At 48.5% G+C, this 9,603-nt stretch overlaps 1 long non-coding RNA gene across 1 annotated transcript; it reads right to left on the bottom strand.

Moving 5' to 3' along the window:
* Positions 1-3,110: 3,110 nt before the first annotated feature.
* On the bottom strand, positions 3,111-6,663 carry LOC136943201 (uncharacterized). Its single transcript, XR_010876667.1, has 4 exons — positions 6,608-6,663; positions 5,474-5,527; positions 5,148-5,225; positions 3,111-3,156 (listed from the first exon to the last, which is right to left on the bottom strand). It is a non-coding gene; the product is annotated as an uncharacterized lncRNA (long non-coding RNA).
* Between the last annotated feature and the right edge of the window lie 2,940 nt (positions 6,664-9,603).

Genomic DNA, 9,603 nt, shown 5'->3' with positions numbered 1-9,603 from the left:
CCTATTAGCAATGCTAACGTCTCCTGTATCTAGCATAGGTAGAATGCTAAATACGTTTCAAAACACATCAACATACCTTAATGACTCTAGCTAAACTAGTTGTAATCGGCATTAGAAGGGAAGATTCCGAAAAAATAGCCAGAAAACTAATAGAAGTCTAGCCTATTGCTAACGCCTGTCTAGATTATCTATTTGAAAGAACTGGAGCAAGGCAGGTGGATACGTTAGCATTGCTAATAACTGTTACCGACAAAATCATACTACAGCTTGTGGTTATCATTTCAAATGATATCTAGTCAATCGATTGAAAACAGTGTTGTGTAGACACAATAGCAGAGCTGCCAACTCTCAAGGTTTCGCCTTGTGACACACGCATTTCAAACATTTCTCACGCTCTCACACCACACGTTGTATATCTCACGCTGAAAAGGCAACGCCAAACAAGTAGCCAAGCTAACGTTGTAAACAGTAACGGACGAGGCGCAGGTTGCAGTCCTGCAATAGATTTATTTGCACGTTTTTATTTCAAGTCTCCACCTTCGATGTTTCAGTGAGTGCTGTTTGCTTTTTTGCTCCGCAGCTTCACTCGTTGAAAACTAACTAATCAGCGCACAGCTCATTTATATATTCAAATCTACCAAATCTCACGCCAAGGTTTTTGGAAAAGTTGGCAGCCCTGCTGCTGATTCTCCACATCCCATCCGCTCACTTCTCCCTCTCTCTCTCTCTCTCTCTCTCTCTCTCTCTCTCTCTCTCTCTCTCTCTCTCTCTCAGCTCTCAGATTCTGTTCATCCTCTTCCTCTCTCTCGCTCTCGTGCTCTCACTCAGCTCTCAGATTCTGTTCATCCCATCCTCTCACCTTTCTCCCTCTTTCTCTCTCAGATTCTGTTCATCCTCTTACCTCCACTCTGTTTTCTCTCTCTCTCTCTGTTCTGCCAGAGTTCCGCCCCACCATTATTTGCAGCTAGACAACAAATGAAGTTTGAACTCTTTCTGACTGTCCACCTCCTGCCCCAGACCCCCTGACCTGACAGCTGAAAACCACAATCTCGCTTTCCTTGAGCTGAGGAAAAACAGTTGGAACTGCCAACCTTCAAAATACCACTTTTTCTCCACATTTAGGATGGATGGAAATCACCAACATATTCTGTTTTTGTTACATGAACCACCGTGTAACCACCAGCAACGCCCATAGCAACAACACTGTAGGTACACACGTCACTTGATTACAGTTCAGTAATGAACAGTACACGATACAGTAAAAAAAATTAAAAACTTGGTACGACAGATCTTAGGTTTTTCAGGGGCACTACATCCACTACCGCTTCCACCCCTCCCCCATGCTGGGCCTTTCATGATGACCTATACCGCTATCACTTAAAGGCAGGGTAGGTCATGTTGTTGAGAAGCACATTTTGTCATATTTCCTAAAATAAACTTTGCATCCTGATAGAAAACAATTAATTTAAAGGTTTTACTGTAACATTTAATTAATCCAATATCTGTGGGCATCGCAGGCCTGTAAAAAAAACAGGACCAACCATTAAAGTCAGACCAACACTAATGATTGGATGGCATTCGGGCCAAATGCTATGATTGGACGGGCCACTTGTTTGTCTGTCTACTTACCTCCCGTCAGTAGTCAGGCAGCGCATTCATGCGTTTAGGGGAGTGACTTCGAAGGGAGGGGTGGGATATATTTGTTTGAATCCTTTCAAACTCTGGCTAAAATTGGTAGGTTTCCAAAACTTGCCTTTCCTGCCTTTAACACCATTGAATTGCCATTTACCATAACAATTCCTACACTGTACCTGATGTATGAATTGTTACATGGTGGTGGATGTACTGTAACTCTAGGGATAAATGATGGGGTACCTCACTGACTGGCCCACTGTTTTCCCTGGTTTCATCCATATGCTGACATGAGAGGAAGAGGATCTGATGAATTCTCAACCATACTGTAAAATCTCTCTTACTGTAATCTTACTGTAAAGTCTTGCCTGGTAACCTTATTATAAAGTGTTGCCTGATGACCTTACTGTAAAGTGTGGCCTGATAACCTTATTGTAAAGTGTTTCCTGGCAACTTTACTGTGAAGTGTTGCCTGGTAACCTTACTGTGAAATGTTGCCTGGCAGCCGTCTCTACTCACCGATGATCCAGGAAGGCCAGCCCCAGGCTCCCCTTTCTCCCCTGGGTCCCCGGGCACTCCAGGGACACCCCGCTCCCCCTGGAGGTGGGAGGGGAGAGGGAACGGGGAGGGGAGGAGAAGAGATGTGGGGTGAGGTGAGAGGGGAGAGGACAGTCATGTCAGAGGTAGAGTAGAGACAACATGCAGCAGAATACAACTGATTACGGTGACTCCAGATGTGTGTTCAGACTGTATATAAAGATGGACGTCACGTCTCCCATTGCACTAAAATGAAGCCAAAATATCCCGGATACGGGTGCTGCCATCTTGGAGCCAGAGTCTGCACAGTAGTGATTGGGTGGTGGAGCCGTGGTATCGAGGTCCCACCCATGCACTCGCCCGACCCAATTGCGAGCACACACCCTGTGCTCTTAGCCTGGCTGCTCAGATGTTAGAGCTCACAGACTCTCCCGCTGGTTGTACTGGGCCTGAAGGCTTGTCAAAATAAGGTCAATACAACTAACCACACAGTCATTATTAGAAATGTACACATCTTAACACTATGAATAAAATATATAAGTAAAGTAATTTTCATTATAATTTAAATCAAACATAAATAACAACTTGATGGACAGCCAAATGATCTATCTTTAGCTCCTAGACTGTGTTTAGCTAGGTTAACCCCACAGTCTATGATTAGCACATGCATTGAATATGTTAGCAACTGGTAGTTAGCAATGCAGCACACAGTCCGCTGTGAATACTTCACTCAGAGCAGCTGTCAATCACAGCTTTCAATTATGAAATCTCACCCTATTTTTATATCGGCAAATAACTAAATAAATACAAACTGACCATAAAAAATGAGCACTTGAACAAACTTCATTGTGAAAAGAACTACTTAAAATGTCAGAGACCATCTTTGGGAAAAACTCCATCTTTATATACAGTCTATGGCTCAGTCCCTCTGTAGGGGGAACCTACCTTTGGCCCTCGAGATGCCCTGGGTCCTAGTGCCCCATCTCCCTGAGAAGCATGGAAGAGAAGCAGTCAGGAGGCAGACACCTCCATCAGTACAAGGTTCACACACACACACACACTCACATCCCACACACACACACACATTATCCACCATCCACTGTCAGTCCCAGGCAGACCCTGGCAGGCTGAAGCACCAGTAAGGGATCACATCTGACTGGGACGGTGGCTTCACCTTGTCCCACACTACACAAAGTCTTCTAACAGCTTCAGTCTGAAGGCAGGGAGTGAGAGAGAGAGGGGCTGACTGCAGTGCGCTGGTGTTGGGGATGAAGGCCACTGTGAGCTGTATTTCCTGTAGCCCTAAGAAGGGGGATTGATCTGTGCAGTCAGCACGTATTCCTCCTACGAGTCCTGCTCTTCCTTATGCAAATGACGCCGCCCCAAAGTTAGCTTCCCACCTACGCAGCACTTCTGAGGAGAGGTAGCGCTCCTCTTCCCTGCAGACGGAGGGAAGCATTCGGGACGTTTGGGGGGACGTCAGCCTCGTGTTTCCGCTCTGGGGGATCCGGGACAACAACCATCTCAAGTTCGTTTCATAGGAACAGGAACACCTGTACTAACACCTGTACTCTGAATAACTGTACTAACTCCTGTACTAACACCTGTACTCTGAATAACTGTACTAACTCCTGTACTAACACCTGTACTCTGAATAACTGTACTAACTCCTGTACTAACACCTGTACTCTGAATAACTGTACTAACTCCTGTACTAACACCTGTACTCTGAATAACTGTACTAACTCCTGTACTAACACCTGTACTCTGAATAACTGTACTAACTCCTGTACTAACACCTGTACTCTGAATAACTGTACTAACTCCTGTACTAACACCTGTACTAATACCTGTACACAGAACACCTGTAGTCAGAACACCTGTACTAACACATGTACTAATGCCTGTACTAACACCTGTACACAACACCTGTAGTCAGAACACCTGTACTAATACCTGTACACAGAACACCTGTAGTCAGAACACCTGTACTAACACCTGTACTAACACCTGTACTAACACCTGTACTAACACCTGTACTAACACCTGTGCACAGAACACCTGTACTAACACCTGTACTAACACCTGTACACAGAACACCTGTAGTCAGAACACCTGTACTAACACCTGTACTAACACCTATACTCAGAACAACTCACACACTCCTCTCTCTCTCCTCCCCCCTCACACACTCAAACACCAGCTGGCATCTTTGCCCTGCCAGCCCACAACCGCCAACTGGCCACCAGTGACTGGCCTCCCTCTGCCCCCCTGCTCTGCCCCCCTGCTCTGCCCCCCTGCTCTGCCCCCCTCTGCCCCCCCTGCTCTGCCCCCCTTTCCTTCAAACAGAGGGTAATATTTGGTTGTTTGGCCAATATTAAACTTCCTACAAAACAATGGGTATTTGTTTGTGTAACTCAGAGTATGTGTGTGTGACTGTGTGTGTCTATTCATCTTAGTTTATGTCTGACTAAGTTTATGTGTGTGTGTGTGTGTGTTTCTGTTGACCTACTGACTTCACACATGCTGATATTTTTCACCCGGCATGTTTACAAACCATGATTGGCCAAATTCCAGCTAATCAATAATGGATGAGCAGTAAAGTAAAATCCCACGCTGACCATATGGATACAGCATGGTTGTTTGATGACCTCACTCACTCCTCTCTTACTCCTTCTCCCAATGTATCTCTCTCTTTCACTGCCTGTCTCTCCTTCTCCCTCTTTCCCTCTTCCCCCCCCCCCCTCCCTCCCTCCCTCCCTCCCTCCCTCCCTCCCCTCCCTCCCTCCCTCCCTCCCCTCCCTCCCTCCCTCCCTCCCTCCCTCCCTCCCTCCCTCCCTCCCTCCCTCCCTCCCCTCCCTCCCTCCTCCCTCTCTCTCTCTCTCTCTCTCTCTCTCTCTCTCTCTCTCTCTCTCTCTCTCTCTCTCTCTCTCTCTCTCCACCCCTCTCTCCCTCTCCACTCTATCTCCAGTCCTCACCAGACTAGACGCTGGCTCTCCAGGTTCTCCTTTGGGTCCAGGAAGTCCCTGGGGCCCCATCGCCCCTCCTGAGTCCCCCTGGAGCACACAGGAAGGGGAGCGGGGGGTGGTCAAGGGAGGCATGGGGGGGAGGGAGGAGAGGTTAGGGAAAGCACAGGAGATGCGGAGCAGTTAGACATGGCAGTGGACAGTATCCCACGGGGGCCTACAATATCCATATGTTTATTTGCTAGGTTGTGAGAGTATGTGAGATGTGTGTGCGATGACATAAGAAGGTAAGAGCTGTGTGTGTGTGTGTGTAAAAGAGTGTAACGTGTATGGTCTACCTTTCCTCCTTTCATCCCGTCTCTCCCAGGAAGTCCCTGCTGACCAACTAAGCCCTGGAAGAAGAGAAGAGGAGGGAGAGGAGAACATAGCAGAGAGGAGAACAGGGGAGGAAAGGAGGAGGGAGAGGAGGCGAAGAGGAGGGAGAGGAGAAGAGGAGGAGGGGAGAGGAGAACATAACAGAGAGGAAAACAGGGGAGGAGAACAGGGGAGGAGAGGAGGACGGAGAGGAGGGAGAGGAGGAGGGAGAGGAGGAGGGAGAGGAGAGAGAGGAGGGAGAGGAGGGAGAGGAGAGGAGGAGGGAGAGGAGGAGAGGAGGAGAGAGAGGAGGGAGAGGAGGGAGAGGAGAGGAGGGAGAGGAGGGAGAGGAGAGAGAGGGGGGGAGAGGAGAGGAGAGGAGGGTGAGGAGAGAGAGGAGGGAGAGGGGGGAGAGGAGAGGAGGAGGGAGGAGAAGAGAGGAGGAGGGGAGGGGAGGGGAGGAGGGAGAGGAGGAGGAGGAGGAGGGGAGGGAGAGGAGAGAGAGGAGGAGAGAGGAGGAGGGAGAGGAGAGGAGGAGGGGAGGACGGTGAAGAGGAGGGAGAGGAGCATAGCAGAGAGGAGAACAGGGGAGCAGAAGACCCTACATCAGAAATGAACATACGTAGCTCCCTCTCCCCAGATCTCGAGAGTGCGAGCTAGTTCCTCTTCTTCTTCCATCCTCCAGGATTTAGACCCCCCCCCCCCCCCCCCCCCCCCCCTCACTACCAGTAACTGAATAAAGCCAGCTGCTTGTTACAGAAAACAGGTGCTGGAAACAGGCTGCGTCTCTGCATCGTCCCCCAGCACATAAAGCTCTCACATCTGCCTAGATTCACTCATTAAGTCCTAAATTTGATTACTGATCGTCTGTGTAGACGCACAGTTAGTATCTGCTTGTTACTGTCGCTCGCCAAACATTGAAGGGTGGCACTACCCACAGGAGGAGAGGAGAAGAGATGGAGGAAGAGAAAAGAGGAGAGGAGGAGGTGGGGGAGGAGAGGAGGAGGAGGGGGCGCAGAGGAGAGGATGAGGAGCAGAGGAGGGAGAGGAAGAAGAGGAGAGGAAAGAAGGAGGAGAGGGTGGGTGGGTGCTATAGCACAGTGGGAAACCAAACTTACAGTCTCTCCTGGTGTTCCTTGGAGTCCACGAGGCCCAGACGCTCCGTTCTCTCCCCTGGGGACAGAGCAGAGACCCAGGCTGAACCCTGGACACACCCCCTCAGACCCAGGCTGAACCCTGGACACACCCCCTCAGACCCAGGCTGAACCCTGGACACACCCCCTCAGACCCAGGCTGAACCCTGGACACACCCCCCTCAGACCCAGGCTGAACCCGGACACACCCCCCTCAGACCCAGGCTGAACCCTGGGACACAACCCTATCTACCTATCTACTGTCTATCTAACTATATACATTATATCTATCTATCTTTCTGCAGAACCCTTCTTTGTCCACCTATCTACTGTCTATCTTCTGTGTCCTATCTACCTGTCCTACTGTAACACCATCGACAGATCTCCAATCGTCCACTAGCCAACAGCAGAAGGAGCACAGCAGAAGAGTCGCAACGGATTGATGAACAACTTGATCCGGTTTGGGAGCAGTTTGGAGGGAGCTAAGGTGGTTTGTGTGTGTATGTGTGTGTGTGTATGTATGTGTGTATGTTTGCGTGTGTATGTATGTGTACATGTGCATGTGTACGTGTGTGTCCATGTGTGTGTGTACATGTGTGTAGGTGTAAGTGTGTGTACGTGTGTGTGCGTGTGTATGGGTGTGTGCGTGTATGTGTGTCTGTGTGTGTGTGTGTGGGGGGGGGGGGGGGCAAGGCCTGAGGGCAGGATGGCGACTCAGGAGGGTTCAGAACCCTGCAGTCATCTCTGTTTTAGAATCATGATTGCGGTTATCTTATTGATTTGCCACAACTGTGAAAATAGCTGCAATCTGAGCACATAAGCAGCCTGGCTTATTGTGTGCGTGCGTTTTAGCACAGGGGAAATCTGGGGGCTGTTGAGACACTTCTGTGAAGACGATTATGTGGACCACCTTTGACATCCACTTAGGCTTGTACAGGCCGTCCTGGGTCTGCTTCAAACCCTAACACACATCCCCTGAAGACCTTTCCTGCACTGGAATAATTCACCCTTCAAGACAGCCCTGTGTTTATCTTAATTCCACAGGTAGTTATTTTGTACTGCTTCAATCACACACAGCCTCAGACATATGTAGTCAATATTTACCATTCCTGGCATCCATTGTTAAAGGATCCTGTGCATTTGCCAGGCTTCTGATATCATTGTAATGAAAGGTAATTAGAATAGTTCTTACCATTGGACCTGAATCTCCCTTAGGACCTGGTGGCCCTACGCTGCCCTGGGAGGGGCGGGGGGGAGGGAGGGGGGGGGGAGGGGGGGGGGGAGGGGGAGGGGGAGGAGGAGAGAGAGAGGGGAGAGAGGGGGAGAGGTAGAGAGACGGAGAGGAAAGACAGAGAGGAGAGAGGAGCAGGAGAGAGGGGGAGAGAGAAAAATGGAGAGAGCGAAAACAAGAGATCAAGATCACTTTAATTAGATTGCATCGATATTAATAATCAACCAGAGTCCTGCCTGTAAAAATATGTTTGTGGTTTCAGCAAGATCCATTTACAATGCAGAGACATGTCTAACAACTGTATATTATTAGGGGAGTCAGGTGGCTGAGCGGTGAGGGAGTCGGGCTAGTAATCCGAAGGTTGCCAGTTCAATTCCCGGTCATGCAAACTGACGTTGTGTCCTTGGGCAAGGCACTTCACCCTACTTGCTTTGGGGGAATGTCCCTGTACTTACTGTAAGTCGCTCTGGATAAGAGCGTCTGCTAAATGACTAAATGTAAATGTATTATAATTCTGATAATCGGGTCCAGGCTAAGATTCTCATCCTGGGTTCATGTATAACACAATAAGATTATGACTTCATAACAAAAGCCACATTTTAATTGACCATTAATAATCATCCAAATGTACCACAAAATACTCCAAAGGCAAATCTCTATCATGTCCTACTAGTTGATTCAATCTTAACATGAACATGTTCATCCTAGCAGTGAGATGCTGGGGGTTACCTTGAAGCCATGAGGACCCTGGACTCCTCTCTCCCCCTGACGAAAACAAACATGAACCATCCACCCATTAAACATGTCCACTATTAAACCATTAAACCTCTATAAACCATTAAACTTGTAAACCATTGAACCATCCAACCTCTCAACCAGGGTTGCACAATTGGAATTCAAAGACGTCCATTGACAAACAAGGATCTAACATGGGGGTAGGGGGGGGCTGGTGTTCCTGATTGGCTGCTAGGTGGAATTTAACTGTATAACTTGAGACAGCTCTCGACTCGGCAGAAAACCTTCCTCCGTATGGCCTGTGCCTCCTCCATTCATTTGACACAGCGGGACAAGCTATCCCTTAGTTCTCAGCGGGAGATATATAAGGGAGGCATGTGAGGTTTCCCGCACGCCATTCTACAGCTTCTCTCGCTTCAGCTTTTGCTTGTCTCCCTGTCTCTCTACTCCTAACATGCAATGTGAACTTTCGCTTTGATTTTCGTGAGGTGATTAAAATGACGCACGCGATTGGACAACATATCGTAGTATGGGGCGCTGTCTGGGACTTTCCCTGCTGTGCTGAGTCAGCACAGTATGTGTATATTGAAAATAATGGTTGCTATTTTAATTTAACAATTATTCATGAGAAATGTATCTAGGTCCAGATAAAACTTTCACTCGGTCCGGACATGGAGAGAGGTCCGCCAATTGTGCACCCCTAACCCTAACCCCTGCCACAAAACAATGAAACGTGTAAACCACTAGAAAACCCACTCAACCACTAAAGCATTGACCCACTAAACCTTGACACACCACTCAACCATTAAACCGCTAAACCACTACACCCCTACACCACTAACCCATGAAACCAACCACTACATCCCTACACCACTAACCATGAAACCAACCACTACACCCCTACACCACTAACCCATGAAACCAACCACTACACCCCTACACCACTAACCCATGAAACCAACCACTACAAACCCCTACACCACTAACCCATGAAACCAACCACTACACCCCTACA

This window comes from Osmerus mordax, chromosome 5 (assembly GCF_038355195.1).
Source record: "Osmerus mordax isolate fOsmMor3 chromosome 5, fOsmMor3.pri, whole genome shotgun sequence".
NCBI classification, from domain to species: domain Eukaryota; kingdom Metazoa; phylum Chordata; class Actinopteri; order Osmeriformes; family Osmeridae; genus Osmerus; species Osmerus mordax.
The sequence above is the reverse complement of the archived record's forward strand: the minus strand, read 5'-3'. Positions and strand labels throughout refer to the sequence as shown.